This window comes from Corvus moneduloides, chromosome 1 (genome assembly GCF_009650955.1).
Source record: "Corvus moneduloides isolate bCorMon1 chromosome 1, bCorMon1.pri, whole genome shotgun sequence".
Taxonomy (NCBI): domain Eukaryota; kingdom Metazoa; phylum Chordata; class Aves; order Passeriformes; family Corvidae; genus Corvus; species Corvus moneduloides.
Window position 1 is genome coordinate 5,584,107 of NC_045476.1, and position 24,193 is coordinate 5,608,299.

The window sequence follows — 24,193 nt, forward strand, 5'->3', positions numbered from 1 at the left end:
TTCTGTCTGGAGGTTATGTGGTGTAGTCATATAATATACTGGTAGCTTTGCCCTCCTGAGCCTGGAAGATGGTGTAAAGTTCTTGATTTGTCAGTAAACTGTTCCTTGGAAATGCTTAACTGGATCAAGACCCTCCAAGCACCATGATGCAAATGACGATCCCCTTGGGTGGAGCCTTTCCTGCTGTCGCAGGTTTTGGAGTACTTGAATGAGACACATTTGGAAGCTTGCAGCACCTCCGTGTAATGAGGATCTCTTCTCACTTTCAGATGCCAAGTTTTTCTGGTTAAGTGCTAATTATTGACAGTTAGCTAGTTGAATCTAAGCATTAAACATATCAAACACATCACTGATCTTAGAGCCCTAAGGAGTCCTCCAGCCACCAGAGGGTAAGCATTGGTTTGTAAGGGCCCATCATTTTTTGAAGTTAAAAAATTATGGCCACACAAAGGAAGACTTAACCCTCGCTACTGGATTTCCTGGATTTTGGTTCTCCCACCCAGATAGACTGGTATTATCCTGGGGAATCTTTGAGCAAGCCAGACCTGTCAATTATCAGAGGGGATTTCTGAGCCTTCTGTTTCCAAAGAATGATCATCTTACCTCCAATCCTTACTCTGCCTCCCAGCAAAAGGCTGTCCTGGAAGCACACTTACTTCCCAGGAGACCTAATTAACATTACAAGACTAATGGAGACTAAGCGTAAAGAATTTTTAAAAAGTCCTTTGACTGCAGTGCCATTTTTAAAGCTGCTCCTCCCTGCTCTTTGTTTGCACACAATAGCTGAACAACCACAGTGGGGATGGGGCAGGGGTCAAGAGGTCCAAGGTATTTTCAAGCTAGTTTTAACTATCTTGCTGTTACCTCACACTCTTCCGCTATGTTTGCACCCATCTGTTGTTTGTTTCAGCCTCCTCCTAAAGCTGCCTTCTAGCCAGGGATGTCCTCTTTGTGTGAGTGCAAGTGCATGTCCTGATAATGCTCCATGGGTGGTCAGTAGAAAGGCCTCAACAGAAGCTCTTAGTCTTGCCACATCTTCACCACTGCTGGAGGATAATGTCACCGGGGGCCTGATCCAAGCCGTAGGAATCTCAAAAGCAGTTTGGAGCTACTCCTTTAACACTGGTTTACTAATTAAGGAAAGATTTCCAAACCAATCAGATAATGAAATCCATCAGGATCAACCAAGTCTATGACAGTAGAATCGCTCTCAGGTGTCACAGAACCACAGAATCATTTAAGTTGGGAAAAAAACCTCCGAGACCATGGAGTGCAACCTTCGAGTGACCAACGTGTCAACTCCACCATGGCACCGAGTGCCATGTCCAGTCATTCCTTGAACACCGCCAGGGATGGTGACTCCACCACTTCCCTGGGCAGCCCATTCCATTGCTTAACAACCCTTGCCATGAAGAAATTTCTCCTCATGTTCAACCTGAATTTCCCCTGGTGCAGCTTGATGCTGTGTCCTCTCAATCTGTCAAAAATGAGAATGTGGAGAATGTGTCCTGTGTCAAGAGGAGAGGATGTTTCTCAGAGGGGATCCACTTACAACCCTTTGGTTAGGAATTTTTTTCCAGTACAGCTGCGATCTTGTAGATATACACCTGGAAAAGGCAACTTTTTTGGCTTTTTTTCCACTAGGCTATAGTTGAAGCTTCTACTTTCTCCAGGGTTCAGCTAAAACCAGCCTGGGCTGACAGTCTTCAGTTGCAATCTTTTGTGATACTCAACTAACAGTGTTTCCCAATAGGTCTTAGACATGGAATTCTTACACTTTCATCTTAGTTTTACCAAAGCATCCTAAAATACTGCTCCTTCCACACTCTCTGTGTAAAGAGGGCACACAAAGAGTGTCTCCTCTCTCCCTGGCTCAGAGGAAATGGTTGCCTTCAGTTTTTATTGTACTAGCATTGACTGTATTCCTATAATAAAAGCATCTGCCTGGTATTTCCAAAGTCGTCTTCTGGGAAATAGCAGCTGTGCTTTCACTGTTTCATTGAAATTCAGGATGAAAAGGGGTGTCTGTCTCCCCACCTAGGCCCAGACATCCTCACCATTTCTTTCCTTGCACTCTTTGAAAACCTCTTCTGCCCTTTGCTTCTTAATGGTTCTGATACAAAAGCAATGAACACAGCAGTGCTGTTCCTAACAGCCCATGAGCCAGCCAGGCTGTGCACAGATGAAGATGTTAGATCCGAACCTATTTCCTGGGAGAAAGGGATGCCCGTGTGAACAAACAAAAGCTCAGCCAAGTTCTCAAAACAGAAAGTTTTCTGCAATCTCTGAGTGGGATTTATCCAAAACCCTGTCATTTCCAAGAACAGGACTTGTTGGACCAGACAGAATCGACCCAAAATTCCTCCAATTTAAAGACTGCTGCAATTAGAAATTAATTTTTAAAAAATAATCTCAGTTTAAAGCAAAGTCCAACTGCAAACAAAGAAATGAAAAGCAGAGGAGTCTGCCTAATTCAGACAAAGTGCTACAGAGAGGAGCCTCGCTCACCGCAGTCATTGCCTTTCACCAGCATGTTCCTGGAATGTGAAAACTGGAATTTGGAGAACAGGTAATTCACAGACCCAACTCAGCTTTTAATTCTGCTTTGCTCTTAGCACATCTTGACCCTAACCCCGATCCAAAAGGATGGATGTTGCTAATGGCTGCATACAACAGGCAGAGTTCTAATCTCCTCTCCCCTCCAGCCAGTCTCCACCGTATCTGCAGCATCTGACTGTGCCCTTAATAGGCAGCTGGATGAGCCCATCTATTACCACCACAGTCTTTGCCAAACCCGAAGGCTTTCAAGCCTAAAATGGGGAGCTGCCACAGTTTGGATTAAAGACACCAAAGGCTGTCTTGGTGGAGCTGCAATAGATCTTTTCTCTGAGGGTGAGATAGCAAGAGAGTCATGCAACACACACCTATGGCTTCTGTCACCCAGCTTCCCAACCCAGCCTCTCAGACTCCCTGCACAGCTGGCGTTTTGGGGAGCTGGAGATGCAGTCCTAGGGTACAAAGCAATTTCTGCATTCCTGCTGGGTGAGACACAGCGAGCTGGGAATTCTCAGGGAGGTTGTTTCTTTACCTGTGAATGTCCCTCGGCAAAAGCACCTAAAAGAATTCATGCCGCGGTTTTGGGTTTACAATCAAAGTCTGAGACTGTATTGCAGGTCTTAAGGAGTTGTTACCATTTTTTATGAAGGCAAAACACTCATTAAGGACTTCTTTAATTGCACGAGCCCTGATCTTTGTAGCTCCAATTTTATAAAATGTGTTCATCTCTTATTGCCTTAAACCATCAGAGGTTACAGAATTGTCCCCAGGTTTTTAAAGACCTGATTTTTCAGTCGCATTTTAGAGTGTCCTGGGACTGTTCTGAAAAATGAGGCTTTAGCCTTGCTAATAAAGAAGTGATAATAATTAGAAAATCTCCTGGCCAGTGCAGGTTTTATAACTCCATAGATACCACAGTATTAACATTCTGTTTGTCCACCTGTTAGAAGAAACAGATCTGAAGAGTCATAACTCTAAAACAGTGGGTGACAATTTAATGAAAAATTGAGCTCTGCATTTAATTTCCTTTTAAGTTCAGTTGAGCATTCTGCGAGATCAAAGGGGCTTTGTGGCTTGCAAATGATCTATGATATCAGAGAAACAGATTATAACCCAGGCACAGTTTGGTATTTAAGTAAGTATCCGCTTTTAATACCGATGTTTAAAGTAGGCTAATGGAACTAAAGCACAAGGATAATTTCCTATGATACAACTCTATAATCCAGTTTAACATATCAGTTGAACACTAAAAGCATATTTTGAATTTATTTCAGTGCTTTGGTCCCCTGTGGAAAGTATCCTGAGACACCATAAAACATCTTTAACAAAACAAAAGGTCCTGCCTTAGTTTGTAAGATTTGAGGGCAGGGACTGCACTTATGCACTTGTAGAATGCCTGGAGAAATGAGTCCCTCGGGTTCAGTGTATGGAGAATAGTTAAGCAACAGCAACACTGCATGTCAGTGAGGATTTACTTTTAGTGTGGGTTCTTGAGTTCTACATAGAAGGTTGCTATCTCCCCCCTTCATATCCATGCAACATAATTGTGGGCAGTGGACTTGAAAAAAAGAAAATAAAAAGAAAGAAAGCTATTCAAGGCTAAAAGGTGCCTCTGTTTTGTTTTCTTTGGGTTGTTTTTTGGTTTTTGCCTTTTTTAACAAGTCCCTACAGTGGCAGATATCCCATATTTTCCTTTTCAGAAATGATCATGCTCCAAATTACACCTAGCCAGGGGTTTCCCTCCATGGCTTAGAGAAGATGCTGCTACAAACTCACTTCTGTTGCTTGAACTCTTCTTCCCCCTTACTACCTTAAATTTATGGACAATTCATTCTTGTTTATTCTCCTGATAGTGTTGTCCTTCAGGCTAATAGGTCTATTCCCCCCTTAATGTTTACCTTCCTGATAGGTTTATAAGCCATCATTATGCACATCTGTCTTTCCCAGGCAGAAGGAGTCACATTTGTAATCTGCTCTTGCAGAGCAGTTTGATGTTTCCCTGATCAGTGTTCCTTCCTGCCTCTGTCTGAATTCATCAGTTTTGAGCACCAGGGGTGGGAATTGCTCACGCTGTTCCAGAGGAGGCTTCACCAGCCACGTGTGCAGTGGCATTAATACAGCTGCAGCTTTGCTAGAAACGTCTCCTGGTGCATCCCAGCCTGGCATTAGCCTGACATGACGCGACATGGTGTTGGGGGCTCAGACATCTCATGATTAACCAGTGGATCTGGGTCTTTCTCTGCAATCTCAGCAAATCCACAGAATCTTTGATTATGTCAGGAATTAAAGCAAAGTGCACTCAGGGTTTAGTTTCACCCCCTCTCTGCTATTTTAATCTGTGAGGTCATCCAGACATTCCTGTAGGGTATCTGGGGCCCTTTCAGGACTGATAGTGCCTCTCAGCTTGATGTCACCAACACATTTCTTTCCCTCCCTTCTACCCTTGGTGCTAAGACCTATCTGTATCTTTTGTCCCCTAAAAAAGTCACTGCTCAACTCAACTGATTCATATCTTCTCAAGATAATTCCTTGCCCTTCTCGTAGTCTCTTGCTTATTCTTGCTTTTGCCCACTAACTCATCATTTCTCATGTTCCATTGCATAAAAAGCAAGATGAGAGGTTTAGGTGGATGGAGAATGACGATGAAATCCCCAGTCAAACTAGCACCACATTTGGAGTTAGATCCATTTTACTAATGCCCACAAGGACTAGTCTGCTGCACATCTTTGGTCTGGAGTATCAGTTGTCTTTTCTGTGAAAACAGCAACAAACCCCCTCATGTTTTCCTGACTGGAGGTATGCTGGAGATTTTGATTTCCTTATCACTGATTTGTAGAGATGAATATTTTGCTGCACTCATGATTAAAGCAGCTCTTTGAGCTGGCTCAGGCAAGGCTGTCATGGCTAGTTTGGGATGCTGTTGATGCTGTGGTAGTGCTGCTACCTGTGGCCTCACAAGGAACAAGGCTGGTATTTTCAAACAAATTCAGAATATATGCTGAAATACCAGCAGGACCTGATGCTTAGTTCCTCTGCTTTGAAAGTCGAAATTTACAGGCATAACACTTCACATCCCAAATTCTATTTCTCATATCCCAAAGTGAAGGAGGAGGCATCTGACTAAGAACAAAAATGCATGATTTGGTTGTCAAAATAGGTATGTGGTAAATGGATGTGGGGATATCCAGGACACTTGGGGCAAGTCAATACCATGTAAAATCTACTTGTGCTCCTCTGCAGCAGCAAGTGGGAGAAGTTTGACCATTTCAGATGGCACTAGATACATATCTCCAGGGAACTGAACATGCTTCTTCTGGCTAATGGAAAGAATTTGCTTTGAAGAACATTATTGGGCAAATGGATACAAACCTACTGCACAAGACTGAAGTTTCGGAACAAGCTGAAGAATAAAGATTTGAGGTCTGCAGGGAGCCTGTAATGCAGAAAAATTGGAAGAGTTGGGTCCTGGGAGCAGGGCAAGAAGAAGAGCAAAGACTGCATCGCAAAGACTTCTTTAACATCATTGACCCTACTGACCCATTTTTAACTGAGTTCCCTCTTCTGAAGCTGGACAGACTGAGGTCTGCAGCTTTGCTTGGACAAGAGGAGCAGGAGAAGCACAAGAGAAAGTATCCTGGGATAAATTAAAACATAGAAGTATCAAAGCTTGATCATCAGTTGTAGAAGAAAAGGGTAGGTGCTCCAGTTTTTACCTCATTAATCCAGTTGTTCCACTGGAAAACAACTCTGCCTTGCAGTTAATCTTCAAATAAATATGATCTTAAAATCCAGTGGGTACTTATGTAACACAGGATAACTGTCTTAGTGAAGCTAAATTAAATGCTTTTGGATAAACTTAATTTGGCCTCCTGCTGAAATGGTTTTCTGAATGAGATGGAGAAGAAATGCTTAACTCTTGCTCGGAGTAAGGATGGTGGCACTCGCTGACAGCCAAGTACTCCAAATAGTCTGTTCATGTTCACCATGGCAGAACTGGGTTTTAACTTCTCACATGAATGGTCAGTTCCTCCTTGAATCTCCATGAGTCCTTGACCTCTACAACCTCCAGTGGAACTGAGCTCCACAAATCCATCACATTTTCCATGGTGACATCTAATCTTGAAATTCCTGCCTTCTACTCTTTCATTTTGCACTGTGTGTTGGGAGACATGAAAAAAACCCAAACATGAGCCTCCCTTCCCTTTGGAGCCCTCATGTCCTCCAGCCTAGCAGGATTTCTGGCTCCTTCCTGATCCTCCCAGCTCTCCCATCACCCTGCCTGATGGCTTCCCCAGTGGGCTCAGCAGCCCGTCTGCCTGCAGGCTCCGGCATTTTCACACCTCCTGGGTTCTTTCACCACTCCCCCTCTTTCTCTTGCCACAGGCCTGACAGCACGAGCTTTTATCACAGAACTTCTATTTAGCTCCCTTCCACCGTAAACACCACTTATCTTTTCAATCTCTCTCCATATAAGATTTTTTTCCCCCCCAAGTCTCAAATTATTCTTGTCATCCTTATCTGAACATCCTTTAATTCCCTTGGCAGTGACTTATAGCATTCCAGATGAGAGAGAAGCCTTGGTTTTATACCACACTGAAATTTACTCCATCCCATTTCTTACACATCCTAACCTTTTGTTTGCCTGTTCGACAGAAGCTGCACCCGAGCTGAAAACTTAAGTGAGAAGGGTGCAAAAATGATTCAGAGATATTTCTGTTGGTCAGTGCTGTTACTAAGATAATTCATTGTTTCTAAAGCTTTCTGCAAGGGCATTCCCCCTTTGAGCTCATATTTCCAATGCAATACTCCAGACAGGGAGCTGCAACCTACCTCCCATTGCTGCCAGCTGTTCAGGTCCTCCAGGGTGGAGGAGGCACCTGTAATTAGTGGCTGCAGAGATAAACATTAGATAGTCCCCATAGAGGACTGGTATTGAGCCAATATAAGTTAACATAACTCAGGATTTTTCTTCCTCTAATTAAAATCTTTGTGATTAATAGAAGTATCTTGTAAACCCTTTGAAGTCCCTTTAAATTACCCTGAGACCTCCTGCCATCTATCACTGCAGCAGTCTTATGATAGTGCTGCATCTGCAACTGATAAGTGTTCTCATATTCCTTGCTACCCCTTCTATATGGATTATTTCAACAGCAATGGCTGAAGGATAGCAGGGCAAGGTCTCTCACCTTGATGTGGGTTTATGTGGTGCCTAACAAAGTAAGACCTTGATCCACAGCTAAGCCCACAAAATAAGGCTGCTGCTAATACTGACTTGTCAGGTCTCTTCATGCTGTCCACTCGCCTATTTCAGTTATGACCTTCAGAAATACTTTATCACCTATTGTGGACACAGGAGCAATGTTAGCCATAAATTTTACCACCTTGCTTTTCCATCCTTTCCCTCTATTGCTCTTTCTTCTCTATTAGTTTATGTCTTCTTGCCTGTCAGTTCTACATTTTAAGTTATTTTGGATTCAAATGTTCCCTTGTTGAATATATGGTCTAAGATGCTATGCACTCTTCCAAAAACAAATATAAATTAATAGTACCTTTATCACACGAACCAGCCCACTGAAGTTAAGAGAACTCCTGATGGAAAAGGGCCCAAGGTAAATAACAGTAGTAGAATGTGTCCCTAAGAGTTTGTCTTAATTAAAAGTATAACTACACACATTAATAATTTACAACTGAAAAGGTTATGAATGTGCACTGTTTAATAACAGTAATGCAAAAAGGTGATATTTAGTTTCCAGCACTCGCACGAATGTTCATCCTCTGAATTTAGAAATAACTGTGGCTGTGTGGTTTGATCTGTAATTAAGATTTAATTAATCCCTAAAGCTCAGTTCAAGTTAGATTAGACCTATATTGATTTGAAATTCTTTACAGCTGCACTCCTGGTGTAGCAAACTCACCTGCTCCTCATGGTGTTGTTCATAGGGACAGCAATGCATTTCAGGGGTCTCTCTGACCTTTAACAAGGGTGTCACCAAAATCCTATAGAAAAAGTGGAAAATCATCCAGCTCACTTTGTTCTGCATGCCATAATGAGCAATTCCTGATACAACATGAACATCAAACATCACTTCTTCCAGAACTTGCCTTTTACCTCTCGGGTCTGCGTGGTAGGAAACACAAACCAGTGTTCATCAAAGTCGATGAGACCTCTTTCCCCTTGATCACAAACACATAGCTGTGGTTCTGACAATGAATTTATGTTCTCATAGAGGAGGCAAAATCCCCAGAATGGCTTTCATTGCCAGTGGTTACCAGAACTGGAGGAGGTAAGGGCACACCTGTATCAAGGTAAGTTCAACTCTTTCCTGTGAGAGTGGTGAGGACCGGGCAGGGGTTTCCCAGAGAAGTTGTATGTGTCCCATTCCTGGAAGTGTTTAAGGCCAGGCTGGACAGGGCTCTGACTAACGTGGGATAGTGGAAGGTGTCCCTGCCAACTCCAGAGGGGCTGGAACTAAATGATCTTTAAGGTCTCCTCCAACCTAAGCCTTTTATGAACCTGTGACTTCCCAAGGCAGGAATAGACCAAAAATCTTCATGCAACCTCCGTTGAAAATCTCAGTGATGGTCTGTGCAATTCCCATGGGGACCCCTCACTTGGTCATTACAAGACCAAGAAATCTTGGACCTGGTTTGTGCAAGTCCAGCTTTTCTGGCTTCAGCAGAGCTGCAGATGATTGTAATGGCTCTACCCAATGGGGCTCAGTCACTCAGAACAAACATACCAGGCTGCAGATCTCGGCTATGCTAAAATGAAATAGGGAATAATAAAATGTTTCTCCTAGACTTCACATTAGTCATCCAATAACAAAATCAGGAAATCAAAGAAAGGGACTTCTAACCCTGACTGAAGACTTGGAGAGCAGCACTCCCCACAGAGTCTGCAACAGCCTCTCATGTATATGTTGGTGGCAGAGTTTTGGCCTGACTCTCTTCTCCCATGCCTAACCTTGCTGCCTCAGACAGAGATGTGCTGAGCTGGAAGGCTACCTGAACACTCAAAAAATCCTCCTGCAGATGCTTGCCCTGTGCCTAACAAGCAGCTCCTCTTATCCAGCTCCTGAATGAAACCATCTGTTAAACAAGTCCCGTGATCCACATGAGCTCTACAGGGGCTCTGGAGTTACGACTGCGGCAAACCAATGCAGCCAGGCTTAAAAGGCATTATTAGGAGGATTCATGGGGACTCCATAATATCCAGAGATATATTTTATATAATATATAAGCAGATATAATATTCCGCTTTCTAGGATTATTCAGTTGAATATTTGTTTTCAGGACCTGCTGGCTACCTATTAGCAGCATATTACCCTGAAGTGGCACTTCTAAAATAGCAAATTAACCTCCACAGAGCAGACAGCACCCTGCCCACAAGAGGATACCTGGAAAATGATCAACATTTGTTTTCCATGTTAGACTGCCTGGTAATGAATGGCAGCTTGTTACAGCCCTTGCAGACGGAGTGAAAGGGTGTTGGACTCGTGTCTGTTGCAGTGTGTTTTTTTCCCCTGGGTCCCTCCATGTTTTAAGAGAGGTTTCAGAACAGGGCACAAAAAGTCAGACTCATTGTTCAACAATGACAGCTGGTGGGTAGGGATGGTCCAAAGGCAAAATCCTGACCTCCATCCCCAAATGTGTAAGGAGGGGAATTTCAAAGGCACCCACCTGAGAAAGTCCTGGCTTTGAAGATGTAGTAACGTTCATCTATCACTGCAATTGCAGATACAAAACTTGGAATAAGAGTCATGATCCCTCCTGTTTAAAGGTGCTAGCATCCCTGCAGGTAGAGGTAATGGCTTTCTTTCAGCTCCTAGAAATGGGAAGCACTGTGTAAACAAGACTGGAGGCTGTGTTGTGCAGGTTCCTGAGGTCTGAGCTCTTTGTTTCTGTTCCTAAAGAAGGGGCAGATCTGTAGAAGTGGAGAACATGAAGACTACAGCAGCTGCTTTAATCCTGCTGGTGATTCACACAGTGGCTCTGCCTCAGGGAGAACAGGAGAGATGGTTCTGGGGAAATCATATAGACAATATGTACTGTCTGGATTATAAAAGGAAAATCCTGGTTACTGCTCACAAGTAAAAACAGTGTGCACGGTGTAGCTTTATGTTTAACACAATCTGACATGCAGTCTGCTGCTGGAGGCACAAAGGGGAAGGTTCCTGATATCACCTTGCAACCCAGCACCTTAACCTGGGCAGGCAGAGAGCTACATCTCCAATAACTGGGAAAAATTATTTTTATATTTATTTTTTCCCTCACATCATAACCAGAAGACATGGAGGACACGTTGCCTTTCAAACTCTTAATCTCAAAAGTCTGTTTAGTTTGGGAGGGTGATTTAATTGTTCACAGCTCAGGTTATCTGAAGTCCTGTGAGGATCAAAACATTCAAATCTAAAGAGTTTCAGTTTGGGTTTCCTCTGTTCCCATGCAGTCTGAAAAGGGTGCTGTTACACAGTTTTCTGTTTATGGCTCCTGCTGCTTGTCTGAAACAAGCTCCCCTATCCACAGATGTTGCACCCATGGTGGCTTTCCCTTGCTGAAGTGACATGCAAGGTTGACAATTTCTGCCCCTACTCAGGGGAAACTGGGGTCTGAAAGGGATAATGAGCATTCAGAAAAGAACAGTCAATCTAGGTTTCTAGATATCTCCAAATTTGTCTCGAAGAAAATTGGCAGAGCTTCCTTAAGAGCTGTCATCATGATGTAAGATTAAACCCGAATTTTGGTCCATTAGTTTTGATACTGTTGAGTCTAAGATCCCTTTAGCCACTGGCTCTGGAGGTGGCCTTTAAGGTCTGTATCCCTTCCTACACCATATAATTTCTGAACACCCTCTTATATAGACTTGAAAACCAACAGGAGCCTTCCCGCTCACCAAGAACACTTGCATACCATCAGCAGAATTCCTGGTCACCTTGACAGTGTGAAAGCAGCTAAATATCCCAGTGGCACATTTTAACAGCACTCTTAAACCCTGTGCACACTCGACACAGACACACCATCACAGTTACAGACCTGCAGGAACACACACCTGAAAATCTGGGTAACAGCCTTCCAGAAAGACCCCAAATATTCCCCATCTTTCCCTGAATCTTTTGTTGTGCATTCGATAAGTCCCATTCACTGGAAAGAGTTTTGCTTATACAGTAGTTCTCTTTGATTATCATAGTGCCCTTTGTCAGATTTCGAGGCCACCCTCCATCACAGAAGAAGTCCAGCCTGGAAGAAAAACCTGTGTGGTTGCTGGATCTCCACCCACAGAGGTTTTCCTCTGAAGAGATTGACCTGACTGGACATAGATATTCACTTTGTGTTCTGCTTTTTCAGGTGTTTTCTCTAATATTTCATATCAAGTCCCCTGCATTCTTCAGATCAAGAGAGAGGGATTTGTGCAGAAGAGAAGGCACAGTGTCATTTGGCAACTAAAACAGCATTCACAAAAAGAGTGAGCTCCCAAGCACTTTCATGTGCCTCTGTCACAAGTATCTATGCTGACCAGAACAGGCTCAGAAGGAAAAAAAAAGAACAACATGGAAGTTCCATTCCCACTTCTGTCTCTGTGCCATTTAAGTCATGAAAACTTTCTCAAAGTGTAATAAAGCTGGGAAAGCAAAGAGATAAAAAGCCATTTCTAGGAAAGGAAGACCAAGAAGCTTCCAAAATGACAAATTCCTCATTTTCTTAATTCATTTTCTTACTGAGAACTTGGAGCTGCAGAACATGTACCCATCAGTGATGAGAGCAAAGGTAATAAACACTGTCATGTAACCTTGGCTGTTCCCTGCAAACTGCAGTTACCCAGAAGCCCAGCCACCTAACATAAAAGGAAACTATCCACTTTAATTAGCAGAGCAATCAAAAGACTCTTACACAGGAAAGCATTTATCACCAAATAGAAAATGAATGATACTTTAAAATTAGAATATGCAGAATTCATAGCCAAAGGCACTCAGGGGAAAACGAGCTTTGCACCAAACAAGACGGGGATTTTTTTTTTGGCTTCAGTCTAATGAACTTTAACAATAGATATCAAATTCTGTCTGGCAGCACATTTTAGCAATGGATCTGATTTTTCAGAACTACTAAGCAAACCTCACCAGTTACAGGAGGAGGAGACTAGCATTTAGAAAACCATTATTAACCTGTATTCAGATCTCAAACCCAGATCCTTGTAAATCTGGTTTGTAAAAAAATTCTTTGCTTATACTTTAAAAGTACAGTAGAAATAAGCAGCAGGGAAATTTAATTTTAATTGTTCATGTTGATGAAGGTTTCATTGTATCCCACTTAAATGCTGTGCAGGAAGAAACCAGACAACACCACATTTCATTATCAGGAGTTTGGGCAGAGCTTGAATTGGAAGATGAAGAGAAGAAGATGAGGATGGAGAAGCAATCTTCTCTTGGTCTTCCTGTACTTAACAAAAAAAGGAAATGCCCAAAAATCAGGGAAGAGCTACAGATAAAAATACCTTCCTCTCAGCTTGAAAGCTTACAGGGATATTGAAGTATAGAAGACTGGAGATGTTTTGCAAACAGTAGGAAATGTGGTCACTAAGAGGTCAGTCTTCTTAGAAATCATTAAAAAGCAAAATACAGATTTTTCCACACAGTTTACAAATCTCATCTCGGAAGGGAGCTGAAACCCATGGGGACTAAGCTTTAGCTCAGACAAAATGCAGTTCCATACCAAGGCAGTTCCATAATTACTGCAAAAAGACAACAGTAAGACAGCCTGCTACAGACTCCCAAGTACAGATGGGATTATTTGATTGCAACATTTCAAAATGCACAAGCTTTGGTTCATATCAACACAAATTACCCAAGTTACCTTAGGTCTGCAAAATTAGGATCCCACAAGTTGCATCCAACAGGAAAGTTGGTCTAAAAGGTAAGTAAGGTCATAATGACAGATTTACTCAGTAGCTATTCAGCCATTTGATGTAGAAAGAGCATAAAGGGAATGAGACAGGGTGTGGGTTCTGATAAACAGAAGGGAGACAATTCAGGAAGTCAACGCATATTCACCCTATTTGTTTCTGCTTTCTTCAAAGGCCCTTTAAGAAGATCTGTGATTTTTACAGACCCACTGGGGTTTCCGTGATCTGCCGACTGTAACTTTTAGAACTACGATATACAAAAGGTACTTTGTCCAGGGAACGTAAGTTTGGGTCCGCAGTGTATTGCTCCAGCTTCATATTCCTCAGTTCTGGGAGTGGGCAAGGGATATCTGTGCCTTTGGTTACTGTTGAACTCCCAGTTCTTTTTTTACCAACCACTATAAGCAGGCTCACATGTGGCTTAGCTGCAACAGATTTGCTGGATCAGAAAGTGCTAATGCAGAACTGTGTAAACAAGAAAATCACGATCCAAGAAGAAGGTCCTTGTCTGAACCCAACCTCGCTTCACATCTCCACACAACCAAGCAACCCTAATTCCATCTACTTCCAGTTGGTACTTGCCTTTTGCTTTTGGTATCCAGGATGTTCTGCGCTTCAAAGACACTATAACCACCAAGATAATTCCTGAAGCTCTGGGCACTAAAGATATAAATTTGTCTGCAGAGATTTTAGACGCACTTAAAACCCTCTGTATGTAACCCTGCTGTTTGCACAAAAAGATCTCTTAATGCTTTAAGTGCACTTGGATACCAAACTAGCATGGCTAGCACAGATATGAACAGGATAATCTAAATGACCCCTTGTTACATCCTGGCGGAACAATGACTTCCTCAGCAGAAGATTTGAAGAACTTTGTTCAGCTCGCTTGAGAAATGTGTCTCACTCAGTAGCTGGTAGCAGTCATAAGCTGTGGAGTGGAGAGGGTGGTATCTGGGTAAAGTCCTGCAGAACAGGTCCATTGCCATCTGCCAGGAACGGCCTCAGAATTACTCAGGATGGCAGATCCATCACCATTTTTCTGTTCATAGTTTCAATGGAAGTGGAGCTGGAGGTTGCCTTTTGGATGGTCCTATCCTATCTCGGGGCATTTAAATCTAGACCTGGAAACAAAAATCAAAGTATTAGAGCTGCCACTGGAAATCATTCCATGGTGTAAGAGATTGCCTTGTTAAGAAATTATCTTGATTTCTAGGATGGCATTCCTCTGGTAACACTGTCTCTGCCCGGCTCTGTGGGGTCCCCCATGCACCCATATAAGCATGAGTGGGTTCAGTATCACAGTCAGCAGCAAAGAGTCCAGAAGGGCATTTGGGTGCGTTCTGGCAGGAGCATTTATTGCTGCTACGCTGCCGAAGGTTGCAGAGGCAAACACAAACATGATCCCAAAGCTCAGTTTTATCTGGGGGCAGGGAAAAGGCAGGACTATGGAATGGGGACCAATGGGGAACTCTGGGGGAATGATGAGGGGTAGAGGCTGACAGCCAGCTGGGGAATCCAAACTGGGGTAGATTAACATAACAATGCATCCTGGGAGAAGCCTTTTTGGTCACCCTAACATGAAGTGGTTCTTGTGGTACTAGGGACTTGTACTGAAAACTCTCTGTCCCTTGTAATGTGTGTCCACTGGCAACCACACTTTGGCCCAGGCTTCACCCTCTTTAGACCATCTTATGAACGCTATAAGATGGACATGTGGAGTGATGGGAGATTCCAGATCTTCTTCCAAATGGTCTGGCTTGACTATGCAGCACCACATTGGTGCCCTGGCTTTAATCAAGCCTCCAGTACCCGCAGGAGCATGGAGATCTGCCCAAGCTCATTAGGCCTCCATCTCAGTTGCAGTCGCTGCTCCCGATTTGGTAGAGGCACTCTTTCCACACTCCTTCTCTGCCTTAACAACGTCTCCAAGGTTATCTGCGTAGGGACAGTATAAAGGACATGCCTTTGCAGCAAAACCAGATGCAACTGGAGCTGGAATGATTCCTACCTCATTGAAAGGTGTTGTAAGTATCTCCATTGTGAGTTTGCGTGGATTTGATAACAGCCTGAAATGAAGACAAGAGAGATCCGTGGAAGAAATGTTGAAAATATTGAACAGGCCAAACACAGTCATGGAAGCAGCAGTCTGGCTATTTACAGCATTAAAGGAAACACTGAGCTTCTGGTGATCATTTGCAAACATGGAAAGGAAAAGAGAAAGACCCTTTTCAGAGAGGACTGGAGGTAGCTCCACTAGAGGCAAAGCTTGAGTTGTCCCCAAGCACAGCCAGCACAGCTCCTGCAATTATACAGAACTGTGGTTTGAAGAAGTGGGCACCTCTTGGCAGCACCTACCCCTCAAGCTGGACCTGTGCAGAAAATGGGATCAGCAGTTCCAGATAACCTGCATTTACCCTAAGCCCAAAAGTTTCTTGCCAGCCTTGGTGAAGGAACTCAACTCTGGAAAAAGGGATTGATACCGCAAGGAAATAAACAAGCTTTATGAAGTCAGTCCCTCTGCAGGGAAATGCAATTGGTTGAGAGCAGTGTGGAACATGTTGTTCTTTGGCTTCAGCATCTCTAAGACCATTCTGCCCATTTGGTCTCACCTCCCTCATAACGTAGACTGCAGACTCTCCCTATGGGAATCACGAATCAGACTCTTGACTTTTAGCTAATTTAGTGTATTTTCTAGGAACACATCCAGACTTGATTTAAAGCTGTCAGATGATGGGGAATTTAGGTAAGTTGTTCCAGGAGCTAAAAATGCCTATGGTTATGTGTGTATGCTCATTTTTAGGTTGAATTTTGAGATATTCAGCTTTCAACTACTGTATTTCATCATGGTTTTGATTTTTCTCTGTTGGGGGGAAAACACCCCTATCCCAAATACAAGCTGTAAGTATATAGCACACAGTACTAATGCTGCTTGTAGTAATTCTACTCATGAAGAAAGTGAAATGGGCCTCCTTGTACTTACTGAGCCAGGAGAGTTGTTGCACCCTTTACCTCACTGTGCAACAGCTTCCCCAGGTAGCCTTTAATCTGCAAGATGAAAGAGCCTTCTAATAGTGTATCAGGAAATTTACCTGTACAGTATGATTAAGTCTCAAGGAAATTTCTTTTTGCTAAGTTAAACAGAATAAACCTCTTTTCCCCTCCCTCCCCTTTTATGGCTGGTGCAGACGCTATGGGATATTCCAAATTCCAGAAAATCCGGATCATCTTCTGTCCAAAAGGCATCTAGTTCTTTCTTTCTTAAGTCAGAAATTGCTAAAGACTTTCTGAGATACACTGCAGATAGGGATTATTATTTTTTTCTACACTACATAAAATAAGGAGACATGAACAGAATGACTATTAGGAACATATATAATATGAAAGCATAAAAATCTTCTTGTTGTTAAAGACTTTTATAAGATGCTGTAGGATCACAGGCTATTTACTCTGACATCTCTGCAAAAGTTGCTGAAGCTGCCAACATTAAAAAAAACCTTAGCAAAACCAGTGTCTTTGGGGATTTCTCCAATGATAGTTCTTTATTTATGACTCCATTTAAAAAATTTAACTCAGAGCATTTGTTTACTTAGGATGGGATTGGCTTCCCCCATCCCACATGCCTTTGTAGGGGAACAAAGGAGTGCCAAGAGCTAGCCCTATAGCAAGCAGCCCCACGGGATGAGTTAGTGCTCTCTCTCCAGCATTTTTCCCATTATGCCCAGGGCAGGGAGAGAGTCACAGCTTGGCATATAGGAAGCTAAGAGGAAATTAATCCCTTGGGCTCATGTGGGGGGCTCATACCCAGCACTTGTGACAAGTGAGACAGCATTCAATGCTCCTGGACGGGTACAAGGTCAGCTTCCAGCGTAGGAGGGGTAATCCAGAGAAAATATGGGAAAAATTCAGTCACAGCCTGAATCCCCAACAGCCAGCAAACCCTGATCCTAACAGCACTCCTATCACCCCCAGAATTAACACCCCCTTTTCACCCCACTGTGGATACAAATCCCTACCACAGCCAGAAAGAGGGAAATGTACTCTCTCCTTGTCCCCAGCTGAAAAAAACCTCAGGTGATTTGTGGGGAAATAGAGCCAAAATCTAGGTGGGAAGGCAAAAATGAGCCAGCATGGGACAAGGAATGAGAGAGATGTGCTCAGTCAGCAGGCAGCAGATCACTGAAACCTGTGCCCACTCGGATTTCGGCATCAGCTTGTCAGCATGGAAAGAGCTGACTGCCATCATCATTCTGTGCTTGAAACATCCAGAGGTGCTCAAGCAGAGACACCCCAAAGCCTGCCCTTAAAACTTCCTATACCTTAAACACCCTTGCCGTTTGCAGTAGTAAACGAGGGCACATTTTTTACATTAAAGATGGAATGAAAAGGTTTTGAACGTGCTGGATTTCTGCCTGGCTGCAGGACTGGATTGTGTTAGAGAAACTTCACAGAGCTTTAAAAGGGATTGTGTAAGGGCAGCCATCCCCCTCCAAAAAATAAATGTCTCTCTGGCCTGAGTTTTGTTTCCCCATTGTCTTCCTTCAGCAGCCCAGTAATCCTAGCGCTTTGCTGTTTTGCTTTGTCCTATTCAGAAGGAAACCCCTCACACAATGAGAACCCTTTGGTACAGGCGGGACATCAGGGGTGTTGAGCTGTGAAGAGCTGTGTCAGTTGTAAGCCTGGTCAGAATCAGCATGGGGTGTTTTTGTCCCCAAAATTTGATTGAAACAGGGGAAAAAAGGAAAGGAAAAAAAATAAAGAATGTGGGGGGCAGAGGAGTATGTGCAGACCTCTGAAGTCTTGAAAACAGTAGGAATGTCCCATTTCCAAGTGCCACTTGCAAGTGCAGCTACATGGATGAGCGAGGGGAGCTAGAAATCCCGGTGCTCACTTCCACCGGCAGGCAGATGCCCCCCAGGCTTGCAAAACGTCTGGCTCCAGGGAGCAGAGGATGCTGAGCCCTGCCTGAGCCGCCCACAGCCTTGGACATGCCATCAGGGACAGCATCAGCACACAACGCCCTTTTTCCATCCACCCTCTTTGAGGATTTGTTTTTGCCACGAAAGGGCTGAATGTGAAGCTTGAATGTCTCCTTAGAGCAGTGATGATTTACCATGTTGGAATAAGTCTGTAAAGTGGCTTTTACAGAGCAGCAGGCCTCCAGCCAAGGGGCCTTTTTTTCGTACATACTTCTGAATGGCAGAAATTGGCATTCATCTCTCCAGACAGGTTTCTGAAATGTATACTGTCCTTTAAATGATTCCTTAATATTTAATATCATGGTAGGATGAAGTCTGATTTTATGGTTAAAAATGTCAATTTTCACAGCTGATAGAACTTATTTAAATGGCAAGCAGTTTACTTGTATCAAAAACCATATAAACAAATCAACTTATTTACTGACATTAAAAGAAGAGGGTACTTTATACTCCAAAGCTTTTCGGTTTTTGAAACTGAAAATGAGCTCAGATGACTAAGTTCATTTTGCAGTTTCCCCCCCAATGGCAGATTGATTGTAGTTTATAAAACAAGCCCATGTATCTGGCAGCAAAAGGAATTGCTTAAGATGCTAAGCCACCCTTTCAAAAGTCCTCTGTAATTAATTATCAGTTGCTTGCAAGTCCATTCTGTTTTTCCTTTTGTTTGTATTACTTTAATGGTGACTGTAACATACATATAATGAGAAAAGCTGCATCTTATAAACATACAAATAAATCTTAAGACTTTAAGCAGGATTAGGCAAGCTAAAAAAAAACAAAACCCACCCTGAAATCCAGATGCGTGGAATCACAGAAATCAGCTTTGTTAATGCATTCCTAACTCTGAAGCCAATTAAAGCATTCATGGACATGAAGGAACCAGAGTTCATACTGGCACAGATTTCCTGTGCCTCTTCATAAAAATAGCTGGAAGATCCAGTCCCATGTCTGTGCTATTAAAAAAAAAGAAAAAAAGAAAGGTATTTTATTTTGATTCGAGGGAAACAGGGAATATAAAGAGATCTGGATGTGGCTAGCAAGTCTCCTGCCTCATTAATTGGTCTAAGGATCTTACCAAAAATTCCGGTGGATGGAGGAGTTCGACATGTATCCATTAGAGGACAATGCACTGTCCACAGTGATGTCAGAGAGCAGCAGCATGAGCTTCAGGAGGGGGCAAAGAGAAGGGCAGAAGTGATAGGCAAAGAGAAAACTCAAGAATGAGGGCTTGGATGGTGACTGGAAGATGTGCTGGATGATGTGAGCCAAAAGCAAATGCAGACGTCCAGAGGGTAACATGGAGCACCAGACCCCTGACAACATCTGGCTGATAGGACCTACAGGTTTGTCCTCAAAGGAGGGCAGCCCAAGAGGGGGCTTCTTCACAGGACAGTTGTCATCAGCAGCTGGGTGACCCTCATGCAGTCTCCACAGGCAATGACCAGTGGAAACTCAGGGTTCAACAGACAACTGAGATCAGTCTTTAATATCTAAAAGGCCTTAAAATTTTGAGCTTGCAAGGGGAACCACCATCTGTCTCTGAAAGCTGAAAACAGTGAAAAAAGTTCTTCTCTGCCAAAGTGTTCCCAGAGACATGATGTTTTTAAGGAGCTTGTTTGCCTTCCAGTTCTTGCCCCCAGGGCAACTACCGAATTTGCTGTCTGAGCCAACCGCTAAGGCTTCCCTTGAGGACATCAATTCCCCATCACCTTCCCACAGTGCTGATGGATCTGCTTCTTTGGAGACTTTCCTGGGAACAGCCCCAAGATGACGAAACTAATCCAACCTGCAATGTCTGGAGATGCCCCCCATCACCCATCCCAGGCTAGACACAGGTCCACAGCCTGGCTGAAATCCCTTCCAGGAGACGTGGGCACTGTCCCTCCACACCTAGCTGGAACTTGCAGGGCTGCTCTCAGCAGGCAGCTGGGATGTGGCCTCCCTTTCTTTTCAGAAGAAGAGTGTTTGCCCATGTGGATGCCAGCATGGCCGTGCCAATTGGCAGGAAGATGGGAGGATGGGTGGCAGCCTGCTGTGGTCACTGGTCCAGGCATAGCCTCGGGAAGCACTGGCTGGGAGATAAGGAGCAGCACTCTGAGCCTTGCTCACCAACCACCTTTTTATTGCAGAACGCTTTGAATGACGGGGCAGAAATTGTTCAGTGAAGAGAGAGTGAAGAAGGCACTTGGTTATCACTGAGACGGCTGCTTTCAAGAGAAGAGTAATTTGTCTAATATACAATCTGTCACCCTCCATTCATGCTGGAAAAGTGAGGAGCTGCTGGAAGCTAACCACACATATGGTGACATTGCTCCGTCATTAGCTTGGGTAGGAGACAAATCTCCCCACATGGCTTTGGCATGCTGCACTGCAAACACTTATCTCTTGGGCTTGTGTTAAAAGACTGGCCAAGATGGACCCCTCTTTCCACCTGCTTTCCCTCACAGGCTGTGTTGTCACCACACAGCCTCCATCAGGAAATAAATGTTTCTCTTAACTCCAAGCAACTTGTCCCTGGAAAAGTTAACTGGTTACACTGGGGAGCTCTGTGCCATATATTCAATGAAGAAAAACACAATATATATGCATACACATAAATCAGCAATTTTGGCTCCCGGTGTAACTCCTCCCTGCATCAAAACACACCTCTGTAAGTGCCATCTTCTGTGATATTTTAGCGTATGCAGAAATTGCCTGCTGGGTGGGTGTGGATATTGCCTCTGGTTCTTCCTTCAATGCAGTGTTTTCCTAATAGAGTGTCTCCAAAAGGATCTCTTCCCACTTACTGGGATTTCCTCAGGCTTCATTTTGAAGGACCAAGGAGGGCAAGGAGTATTTATTACACCAATAATAATAATTAAATAACTACTAATTCAATTACCATGTCTAATAATGATGATAACTGCCTGCAAATTGTTCTTTCAGGGCTCTCCCTACAGCAACAGAAATTTTATGGTGGCTCTTCCAAAGACACCTGAGGAGTACTGCATAAATATTAATGGTAAGGGGGGGTCTAGGTCTTCCTGACAGCATTGAAATACTCAGCCCCGCTGGACAGAGGCTCATGCACAGCAGTTTTGAGGTGGTGTAACTCTAGCATCGGCAGAGTTATTTCAGATTTACACCCCGGCAGCCGGGAGCAGAGTCAGGCTCTGATCATTTAGCAGAGCCTATAAAACAGCGACACATCCCCCTGACTTCCCGCGAGCCTTGACACCTCCACGTCAATATTTATTTCCAGCCCTTCTCACTTTCCCCTGGCATTCAGACGTACGGCCAGCCTTTGCTAAACATTTTATTTGTATTGCGTGTGGCTGAAACAAGTTTATGTTGGGTGAGGGATGGTGGTGGGTTTGAACATACACCGGCTACAAGGGCCCTCTGTGCGCGGCGGCGGGCACTGGCTCCGCTCCTCTCCAGCAGCTGCGGTCCCAGACATGCACAAACACCCTCACATGGCTCTCTGGTCATGTTCATCTGACAAAGACAGCAGCAAAGCTTTAAAAAGGCTGTGGGATGCAGACCCTAAAGAGAAACCCCCCAAAAGGAGATGTTTCAGGAGGGCTAGCTGGCTCCCATGTCCTTTTGCAACCAGCGGGTTTTGCTTCTGACTTGGACTTGGTGGGAAGGTACAGAACCCCTTTGGAAGCAAAATAAACTTTGATGTTTTCTTAGAATAAAGGACTGGGCACAATGAAGTAAAATTAAATAATCTTTCCATGCCACCAGCCTTCCCCCAGCCTTGCTCCTTTCCCAAACCCCAGGACAGCAGGCTGCCTTGCTGTCTGCCTAGGAAAAGCAGCTCTTAGGTGGTTATTCTGATACACAAACACTCTGCCAGGTCCATGGAGGTGGCTCGGCTGCCTGGATTGTGGATGAAATTTTATTCCAATAACACTGGGGCGGGTTTCTCTTTGTGCTAATCCCCCGTGCTTCAGGGTGTCACGGTGCAGGGGAAGCACAAAATCATGCTTTATGAGTGTGATCTGTCTGCAGACTCAGTATCACTTCCCTCCCAATCCTACCTGCCACAGTCAGCCAGAGATCATAAATACACCCCTAATGCCACGATTAGCATACGCTCTTGAAAGAAAATTGTGCTTGTAGCAAGAGTCCCCGAGGGCCAATATCAACAGAGAGACACTACAGAGAGAAACTGGAGATTGGGGCTGAGCTTTCAAGTCCGTGCTCCCTTGCTAGGCAATGGTTTCTGCAGAGATTATTCCTGCTTTTATCAGGAACAGACCTTGCAGAAGGACTGCACATGGTGACTCTGCTTTGACTTATGGTTAGACCATCTTTTTGGTGGGGCAATAATCAATACCAGGCTTTCAGCTCCACACTTCACTAAATCTGGCTGAATAATTATAAAAAAACTCAAAACCAACCACCCTATTATTTAGCTTAATTTTCTTTCTCTTTTCCATCGGTTTTATAAGCTGCTCCTGGCAAAGGGTACCAACTCTCACGCCAGCTCTGACGAGATAGATTGACAGAGTCCCTGCATAAAGCACGAAGGAGAGATGAAGGAGAGGAGAAAGCAAAGGAACAAGAGGAACAAGACCTGGTCTTTGGTTTGGGTGTTTGTCATCGCAAAACGAGGTCCCATCTTGCACACCTTTTTTAGAGGAGTAGAGTTAGGCACCTGCTTAGGGGTTTGCAGCTGGGGTACAGTGCACTGCAAACCCTCCCCAGCAGCCTTGGAGGAGTGTGGGTTTGTCTACTGCCTGCTCTAACAAGCCTTTGATCTTCCTGAGACTTCTAATGGGATCCAATTGCAACTGTAATCATAAATAAGTGAAAAATATAAAATAGGTAACAAAAGCCGCATAAATGTGTTGCCACTTGAAGGTTTCAAATTCCTCCCTTACTCAGCGTGGGGTGCCAAAATAAATGGAAACAGCAGACCTGCTGAGGAGGAATAGTGACATTTTGTGGCACCTGATTTGTGATGCAATGGGGATGCTGGGGGGCAGTGGGGACAAATTTTCACTTTATATTCTGCTCAAATGAGACAAAGATTACAGTTAGGAGTCAAGTACTATCAAATTATTTATTGAATTCTGTTGGGGTGGAGAGGGTATTTGCTCTTTTTTTCCAGAAAAAAATATTGATTCTAAGGACGGCTTTGATATCAATTAGGCTCAACATGAGAGACAGGCAGTCACTTTGTATAGGGAATTTAATTAAAAGCTCTGTACTTAGTCAGAAGAGTGTTCTAAGGATAAAATTGTTTTCCCCCTTTGGGTCAATTTTCTGTTATGTTTGTATAATGCAATTAAAGAAGGACCCATGCCAAGCAATACTCATGCCTGGTATAAAACTGTCCATGCATAATGACTGACTTCTTGGACTTCCAGTCCACAACAGATTAATGAGTGTTAGCTGCATTTAGATGTGGTTATCTCTTGTTTTATTGCTACAAGAACACATTCTTACAGGTGCACACCTCTTATAAGGCCCTCCAAGGACTGCTTAGGCAAAAGCAAGGAAATTATGAGAAGGGTGAAATTCTACAAAGCTCTTTTCTTTTGAAAAATTAGAAGTAAAACTGACTTGATCTGAAACAGTTGAAGTTCATAAATAGTTACTACTGAGGGGTTCATCTCAGAGCTTGTAAGATTAATATTTAATATAAAATAAGGGCACATAAATGGGCAGATTGTTTGACAAAGAGCTATAAGGGGCACAAATCTAATACCTGTTTGTTGCCCTGGAGTTAAATCACTATCACTGGGTACATGATGGTCTTGCACAGAGCTGG

The 24,193-nt window shown here is 43.6% G+C and overlaps 1 long non-coding RNA gene across 2 annotated transcripts; it reads left to right on the forward strand.

Moving 5' to 3' along the window:
• The first annotated feature begins 8,996 nt into the window (after positions 1 to 8,996).
• On the forward strand, positions 8,997 to 23,734 carry LOC116439263. 2 transcript variants are annotated; one of them, XR_004238114.1, is made up of 5 exons: positions 8,997 to 12,019; positions 13,628 to 13,716; positions 20,559 to 20,757; positions 21,355 to 21,430; positions 22,869 to 23,734. It is a non-coding gene; the product is annotated as an uncharacterized LOC116439263 (long non-coding RNA). The 2 variants fall into 2 exon arrangements; XR_004238115.1 differs by lacking the exon at positions 20,559 to 20,757.
• The last annotated feature ends 459 nt before the right edge of the window (positions 23,735 to 24,193 follow it).